The sequence below is a fragment of the Hemicordylus capensis genome, chromosome 9 (assembly GCF_027244095.1).
Source record: "Hemicordylus capensis ecotype Gifberg chromosome 9, rHemCap1.1.pri, whole genome shotgun sequence".
In the NCBI taxonomy this organism is placed as follows: Eukaryota; Metazoa; Chordata; class Lepidosauria; order Squamata; family Cordylidae; genus Hemicordylus; species Hemicordylus capensis.
The window spans coordinates 4,141,290-4,150,007 of NC_069665.1; the positions used below are offsets into that span (position 1 = coordinate 4,141,290).

The 8,718-nt window shown below is 48.5% G+C and overlaps 1 long non-coding RNA gene across 1 annotated transcript; it reads left to right on the top strand.

The window, feature by feature from the left end:
* The first annotated feature begins 2,804 nt into the window (after nucleotides 1-2,804).
* LOC128334315 (uncharacterized) lies at nucleotides 2,805-7,470 on the top strand. The gene is made up of 3 exons (XR_008311253.1): nucleotides 2,805-3,021; nucleotides 6,656-6,869; nucleotides 7,268-7,470. It is a non-coding gene; the product is annotated as an uncharacterized LOC128334315 (long non-coding RNA).
* Nucleotides 7,471-8,718: the final 1,248 nt, after the last annotated feature.

An 8,718-nucleotide genomic window follows, 5' to 3' on the forward strand; every position in this document is an offset into this window, starting at 1 on the left:
TATTGTGTTGAGTATGGCTTTGTATAAGTATGTCTTTCCACTGCCTCCTGGTCCATCCAAAAAAAAGCAGCGGTGTTCAAGCTTATTGTTTTGGCTGGCTGTGATAATTTCTTTCATGGCTGCTCTTTGTTCAGCATTGAAGGTTTTTGACATATGTTCTGCTGTTTGGTTTTCATATGCTTGGTTGTATGTTTCTGTAAGGTGTTCGGTATTATGCTTGTTGTATGTCAGGCCATAGTCTGTGCATCTCTTTCCATGGAGTGTTAAAATTTTTTCAATTTCCTGCAGGGCGAGGTCACGGCAGACTGTGCATTCTTTATTGTGGTGTAGGTGTTTATGGGCATAATCTTCGATGAGGTGGTCTTCATATTTGGTAAATAGTTCCTGCATGTTCTGGAGGGATGCAAAGACACAGATGTAGGCGAAGAGTTCCCTGAGTTGCGTGGGCATGTTGTACTGTGCTGCATCTTCAAGTGTGCTCTCCCACACTGTTTCATCATTTATGAGTCCTCTTGCTTTTGCTGCTTCTTGGAAAGTTGGGTATTCAATTCCATCCACACTTCTGAGGTCTCCATAGGATGTTGCTCCTGATACATGCAGCAGTAGGAGGCGCAGGCAATAGCGTTCCTGGTCTCTCCGTCATTATTTTTGAATATAAATGCGACCTCATTATGCTGTGGTGCATTATATCGTCTTTGGTCATTTTCTCGGTCTTGGACTATGGTCATGGTTACTTCCCTAAGTGCATGGCCTGTCTGTTCTGCGTCCTCTTGACATTCTGTTTCTACGTGGTGTAGCATCTTGCAAGCCTCAGCAAAGGGATTGGTTTTTGCAAAATGTGTACTTAGAGCTTGCATAAGTTGTGGATTGATTTTTGTGTTGGATTTATTATGTAATCTTCTTTCTGCGGCTTCTGTGGGGTCTAAGATGTATAGTTGCGCATATTGTCTGTCTTGGCCCTGCTGTGGGTGCAGCGTGCCTGCTCGGTGGCAAATTGTGCCGTGTATTCGAAAGCAGTACGGCCCATGGCCTGGTGGTGGCACTATGTTTGCTCCCATGGAGGCGAATGCTAGTGCGCTGTTGATAGATCGGACATTCTCCATGAAGTTCTTGCTGTGTTCATGTTGTCCCGTCATTAGGTGCTGGATGAGTGGATGGGTTCTAATAGGGGGCAGGATCACTTTTCCCTTTGAGCAGCATTGTGTGAATTTGCGGTCTGTGGGTCTCTCTCCTATGAAATGCTTAGCATTGCAGAATTCACATTTGTCGTCTAAGTCTTCTTCTCGCTCTTTCTGCTTCTGCATGTATCTTTTTCTTTAGTTCTTGTTCCTGTAGACTCTGCTTTTCTTTTATTGCATTGCGTCTTTCCTTTGCTCTGTCCTTCTGGGGTTTTTTTTGTTCAGTTGTTCTGGATGCTCGTCTGTGTTTCTCTCTTGCGGCCTTTTTATTTGTATGCTGTATCTGCTGTGCTATCATTTCTTCCTCTGTTTGTTTATTTTTATGTTGTTGTTTTGGTTTTTGTGGTTTGACATGTATGTCCTGTTTGTGGTCTTTGTTGGCCATATCTGCTCGTTATTTCTGGATTTTGTGTGTCTTATATGTGGCTTACTTGTAAGCTTGTTTTTTTTTTTTTTTAATGGTTTGGCAGTTGGTTTGTGTGTGTGTGTGTGTGTGTAATAAGTTATTTCCTTGGCTGCTGATTTCTGCTGTAATTGACTTCAGGATGATTTTTCCTTCAGAATTGTCTTTTTTTTAATTGGCTTGGTGTATTCAGCACAGTAGTGTCAATTTATTTCTGTATGGTGATGGGGTGCTTCTTTGTGGTTTAATTTATAATTGGATATTGTGATAGTTTGATTTTTGTTTTGTTTTTTGTGGTTCTGTTTTTTTGGGTTGGTAGGCAGAGTCAGTTGGGATGTTGGGGGTGGTATGTCTATGGTATCTTTCGCCTCACCTGTGTGTGTCAAGATAGCCTTATCCTCTGTCTTGTCTGTTTTTTGGTATTTTGAGGAGTAGGGATCTTTTTTGGAGTTCGTAGTATGTTTTGGTTTCTCAGGTATGTTGCTCGTCTACTTTGTGCTAAGTGCTCTGAAGGAGCCCTGTGCTGACGACCGTTAGTCTGTCAGACTGTGGTTGTGTGTGCGCAAACAACGGCTTCCCCCCCCCCGCCTTTTTGCTGGGGGGGGAGTTGCTGTGAGATGGTTTTCCAAGGGGGGGGAGGAAATGTGGGAACACTCGGTGGCCGTTGCTGTATTTTTATTTCTTTATTGTTGTGTTTGGGCTGTATGTTGTGCTTTGTGTAACTGTGTGTTGGTGTAGTGCTTAATGCAACTTTTGTGTTGTTTGTTTGTGAGGGGGATTCTTTAGAAGAGAGGAGCTTGCGAAAGGAGCTCCTCTCTATGCTAGGCTGCTTCCCAGACTGCTGTAATGGATGCAAGTGACGCAATAGGCGTTCCTCACGTCCATGCTGGCAGTCTGAGCAGAGGCTTTCCACTGGGAGGAGCTGTTTTGCTGAGCTCCGGTTGTTTTATTTTTATTTATTTATTTATTTTTTGGATGATTGCCGTGGGCCGCAGTGGGTAAGTTGGGTTTGGTCAGCTGGTTGGGTGGGAGTGTGATAGGTGGGGGTGGCGCAATGTGGTAGGGTGTTTTAGGTGGCTTTTGGGGGGGGGAGAATGCGGGGAAGTTGGCATGTGGCTTTTTGGCGGGTTTCGGGTGGCGCGGCTTCGCCGCCGCCTTGCTTTGTGTAACTGTGTGTTGGTGTAGTGCTTAATGCAACTTTTGTGTTGGTTGTTTGTGAGGGGGATTCCTTAGAAGAGAGGAGCTTGCGAAAGGAGCTCTTCTCTATGCTAGGCTGCTTCCCAGACTGCTGTAATGGATGCAAGTGACGCAATAGGCGTTCCTCACGTCCATGCTGGCAGTCTGAGCAGAGGCTTTCCACTGGGAGGAGCTATTTTGCTGAACTCCGGTTTTTGTTTTGTTTTCTTTTGTTTTTTGGATGATTGCCGTGGGCCGCAGTGGGTAAGTTGGGTTTGGTCAGCTGGCTGGGTGGGAGTGTGATAGGTGGGGGCGGTGCAATGTGGTAGGGTGTTTTAGGTGGCTTTTGGGGGGGGGAATGCAGGGAAGTTGGCATGTGGCTTTTTGGCGGGTTTCGGGTGGCGCGGCAGTCCTCGTTGGCGGCTTCGCCGCCGCCTCGTTCTGCCGCCCCGTTCTCTGTTGTGTGTGCTGGCCGCTGTACTATTTCTGGGTGGGTGCTTCTGGCTGGATTGTCCTCCCGCCGCTAATGCTCTCCTCCTTCCCCGCATTCCCGGCTTCCTGGGGCGGCCCTTTCTGGCCACTCTCGATGTACGGTGGCTCCTGCCGCTCGGTCCTTTGCCGCCAGTAATGGCGTCAGTCTCCCCCTCCCCCGCTTTCCCGGCTTCGTTGGGGCGGCCGCTTCTGGCCGCCCAAGATGGTTGCCGGGTCCTGCCGGGTGCTTTCGTGCGTTTGTCCCTTGCTCTGTTCTGCGCGTGCGCTCCGCACACGCGCAGAACAGTCGAGGCACGAACGCACGCTTGGTGTCCGTCCACGGACGGACACCAAGCATTTTATTAGAGAGGATAGCTTTTATGATCTTTATACTTCTACAGTTTTATCGCTTCATCACCTAGTATCTGCTGTTGCATTTCTATCACTTTGGTAGAATACAGGAGGGGCTGACCATTGCCTCCTCCCACGCAGTCTGAGATGATGCCTTTCAGCATCTTCCTAGATGGCTGCTGTCTGATATAGTACCAGTGGGGATTCGAACCGGCAACCTTCTGCTTGTCAGTCAAGCGTTTCCCTGCTGTGCCACGCCTCTAACCATACTTGTAAATCGCCTTATACTTTGTACTGGTCTATGATCATAATCAAGATTGATTGATTGATTGATTGATTGATATTTATGTGGAGTCAGGGGCATCACTAAGAGGGAACAGGAGGTGAAAAATGTCCCTGGTACCATCAGGGAGCCCCCCCCCCGCCCCCCCTCCGGGCTGCTGAGCAACTGCTCCCTCCCTCCCCCTCTCTGAAGAAGAAGATGGGGAGGGGGCCCATCTTTACCTTTTGTCCTGGGGCCCTTGCTACGCCCCTGTGTCGAGTCTGCACATTTATAGGGTTTCCCCACCCGCACCCCCTTGTACAACTGCAGTTTGTATTTCAAAAACAATTCATACCTGTGGTCATTCATGATCCATTTTAATTCATCATAAAAATGTGTGTATAAAGACAGGTGGTTTCTGCACTTCTGCTTATGATAGAAGATGAAAACCTTAAGACAGAGTCTAGTTTGTTTTGCGGCAGATATTCTTGGTCGTGGCAAATCAAAGGTAGTGGGGTGCGGAAGAGACAATGGGGTGAAATCCTGCTCCTGCACAGTCCACTGGCAAGGACTTTTCAGCCACCTGTTAATGGGTTAGAGTGAGTGAAGTCGAGAAGCATCCGGCCCGGTCAGACGTTCCAATTCCTCATCTAATCTGGGGGTTCTCAACCTTGGCTGAAGCTATTCTGGCTGAGGGTGATGGGTATTGTAGTCGAACAACATCTGGGAATGCAAGGTTGGCAACCCCTGATCTGATAGGATCATCGGAAGCTACCACTGGTCCATCTAACTCAGTATCATCTTCACTGAATGGCAGCAGCTTTCCAAGGTTTCAAGGCGGGAAACCTTCCCTGTCCTACCTGGAGATGCTTCCAGGAATGAAACCTGGGACCTTTCTCCAGAAATAGGAACCTAGGAATCTGAGCGATGGCCCCATCCTGCAAATTAGAAACTAATCCTCTGCTCTTCCCAATTCCACCCCTCCATTACTATTCTCCATTACCCCACAATCCTCCTTTACTAATTCATCCAGTCATTCCTGTGTGTTTTGTTCAATCTGAAAGACACTTGTGCAGGGGTTTCCAACCTGGTGCCCCAGATGTTGTTGGACTACAACACCCATCACCCCCAGGTGCTGTGGCCAACCAGTGCAGCTAGGGAGTTGTAGCGTCACAAAATCTGGGGATGCCTTCTTGAGAGCTCCTGCATTAGGCAGTGGATTTGAACGCAGTGTTTAAAAGGGTGCTTAGTTTTATGCTTGGGAATCCTTTCTTCCATCCCTCTCTTATTCATTCATTCGTTCGATTTCTACACCGCCCTTCCAAAAATGGCTCAGAGCACTTTACACAGAGAAATAATAAATCAACAGGATGGATCCCTGTCCCCAAATGGATCACAATAATAAAACACACACACACACACACACAAGATAGACACCAGCAAGAGTCACTGGAGGTGCTGTGCTGGGGGTGGGTAGGGCCAGTTACTCTCCCCCAGCTAAATCTTATGCTCCTTGCTGGGTGCTGGGGTTGCCAACGCTCCAGGATGGAGCCGGAATCAGCATCAATGATTCGGTGACTGTGGAACGCAACCTTGGAGGTTTTAATGGCTTGATGTGGTGAAAAATATTGGACAAGAATGTCCCATGGTGGGGAATCTCCAGGAATCGCTTCAGAATGGGCAGTCTGCATGGACGCACCTCTTCCTTTCTCCTTTGCTCTGATACCTGGCCAGCTTGTCACTTCCGAACAGGAATTGTGCAGAGAGAGTGTAAGCTGGGCTTGATCTGGCCTTCTCGTTGGACCTTGCCCATTGCCTTCATTTATTGATTGACATTGATATCCTGCTCGTCCTTCCCAGGAGTCCAGAGCAGTGTCCATGGTTCTGTTCCTCCCCACAACAAGTCCGTGAGTGAGGTAGAATCCGCTGAGAGATAGGTGACCTGTCCAGAGTCTCCTGGTGAATTCCATGGCTGAAGCAGGATTCGAACTCGGCTCTCCCAGGTCCAAGTCCAACCCTCTCTCTCTTTAGAGGGAACAGATGAAACAGGGAAAGCAGCAGTGCCTCTGAGGCTGAGCAGACTGCCGGACCTTGAGTCCTGTCTCTGCCCTTGGAGATTTGAAGTTAAGGCTTCAAGGAGAGAAAAGACTTGGCTTTCAACTACCAGAGCTCGGGGGGTGGAGGAGGGAGTGGGGCGATGGAGAGCCAAACTGCCCATCTTAACGCTGCCCGAAGGGGGATCCCATAACTCTGATCGTCAAAGGTCAGAGCTGGCTGTCACGGCCTTTCCAGGCTCACTTCCAGCTGCTGATTGTTTCCGCCTTTGAAGCCCTCCATTAAATGGCTCCTGTAGGAACCAAGTTTAAGTCTCCAGGTGCCTCCCCAGGTGAAATCAGGAGGGTGGTGAGCGGGGAGAAGTCTTCTCAATGGTGTAGGAAATATGGTTCCCCAATAAGCGAGGGCGTCATCCATCTTTCTTAGAAGAAGGCGAGTTTTTGTAATCGACTTGTTCACAGCGGCTTTTAAAGTTCTGTAATTGTCTATCATGTGATGGCTGCTGTTTTGAATTGTCATTAGCCTGGCCTTTACCTTGACTAGAGATGTGGTGGTTCTTCCCCTCCCAGGCACTGTATTTTTTTTTAACTGTTTTTTAAAATTCATGATGTGAATTGTAATGATGTTTTATATTGGTTTTATTGTAACCCACTCTGAGACCTTAGGGTATAGGGCGGGCTAGAAATGCAAACAAGTGGAATAAAAATGAAAATAATAAATAAAGAGCAGCCCCTCGTTGCTGGGCTCCTTCTCTTTTAGGCGTCCCAAGGGGTGGAGTGTGCATGGATTCAGCACTGCAACACCTTCAGAGGGGATGCACGCTCCGGGGAGAGATGCAGACCAACCACTCTGCAGAAAAATGCTAAGGAATCCTCCCCATTGTCTCCTTCCTTGGGACCTTGAAACCAGGAGAGAATTTCACGGATCTCTTAGCAAATCCACCGGTTAGGACACGTGAGAGCTGCAAGGAGAGGTTTGTCAGTTAGGCTCCGTTTTAAATGCTTGCATGTTGAATGTTGGTTGTGTGTTTCGTAGTCCTGGAAGTGCCTTTGAACAATGATTCTTTCAAAGCGGGCCAGCTCTTCATGCTTTAACTCAGGGCGTCCTAAACTTGGGAACTTTGGCCATTGTGGCTAGGGGTGATGGGAGTTGTAGTCCCAAAAAAGGTTCTCTCCCTGGCAGCATCTCCAAGACAGGGCTGAGAGAGATTCCTGCCTGCAAGCTTAGAGAAGCCCTTGCCAATCTGGGTAGCCCACACTGAACCAGATGGACCAAGAGTCGGACTCAATCTATGGCAGCTTCCTATGTTCCTGTGTAACATCTGGGGACCCCGGTTCCCTGATCCCTGTCTAACCCATCCTTTCCCCCCAGGGAAGTCTCACAGCCTCATTCTCCCTTCAGCACTGTGGAGAACAAGGAAGGATCAACTGCTGACCGTGCAACGTGCCAATTAGCTCAGGATATCAGGGTTTTCAGTGTTCCCTAAGGAGGCAGTGGGGCAGGGAATACCAACCTTGAAGATGTCAACCTGTGGCTTGATATATTGTTCTATAGCTAAGATTTTTGTAAAGCACTGTGGGAGGTTCACCTGGAAGCAGTGAATAAATGCAAAAACATAAAATAAAATAGAATGAAATAAAATAAAACCAGTTTGGTGACAAGGCACTTTAAGGAATGCTGCCCCCTCCCCCCATATGAGGCTCCTTGCCCATGACGCTCCTCAGAGGAGACCCTTTGACATGCTCCTTTGACATGCCCCTTTGACATGCTCCTTTGACATGCTCCTTTGACCCTTTGACATGCTCCTTTGCTTTCTGAGATTCGCTTGAGAGGGCCACGTGAGACAGCACCACTTTTTCTGCGACAGCACCCACCGTATGGAACTCCCTGCCACAGGATGCAAGCTTAGTTCACTCTGAGCATTCGGTTTGGGAAATGGTGTCTGTTTCCACAGCTCTTGCTGGGGGTAATGAGAAGTGTGGGCTCCTTCCACCAGGCTCCAAACCTCTCCCTCTCCCCATCTTCCTCTCCACACACCCCACCTCCGCACCAATCTTTCTCAACGTCATCTACTACGGCCACCATCTATACACTCAGGGACAGAAGCTCAAAATCATTTGAGAAAACCCAGTAGCTTGGTGAAGTCAGTGTGAGGATGGAACAAGCAGACAGAGACAAAAATGAGTGGGACCGAAAAGAAAGCACCTGATTGACATCCAGTAAGTAGAATAAATGGGTGATGTAGATGTATTTCATTTGCTATTGATGGTTTCATGAGCAGATACAGACAATGTGCATCTGGTAGCCCCTCCTGGGACCCAGCCCAGGAGAATCACTTCCCCAGCTCCTCTCTTGGCTGCTTGACCCTCTTCGAGTGATATCAGCCTCTTCTCTGCCTCTGCTCAAGCTCTCCTGGCTTCTCCACTGGGTGGGTTTGATCTTCTTCCTTCTGCGCTCTCACCCACCGCAGCAACCTCCACGATCTCCCTGGCCCCCCTTTTTACCCCACTGGCCCAGACCCTCTCCTGGCTTATTGGTATAAATGTCCCCTCAGGCCCCAATCCATTGGCATCTCTGGAGGGAATTTCTCTCCTGAGGCGGGGTCTCCGGCATGGCAGGGATTCAGGAAGGACACATCCTTAGATGTATTTAATTTGCTATTGATGGTTGCATGAGCAGATACAGACAATGTGCATCTGGTAGCCCCTCAACAGCCCCTGGTGGCGCAGTGGTAAAACTGCTGCCCTGTAACCAGAAGGTTACAAGTTCGATCCTGACCAGGGGCTCAAGGTTGACTCAGCCTTCCATCCTTCCGAGGTCGG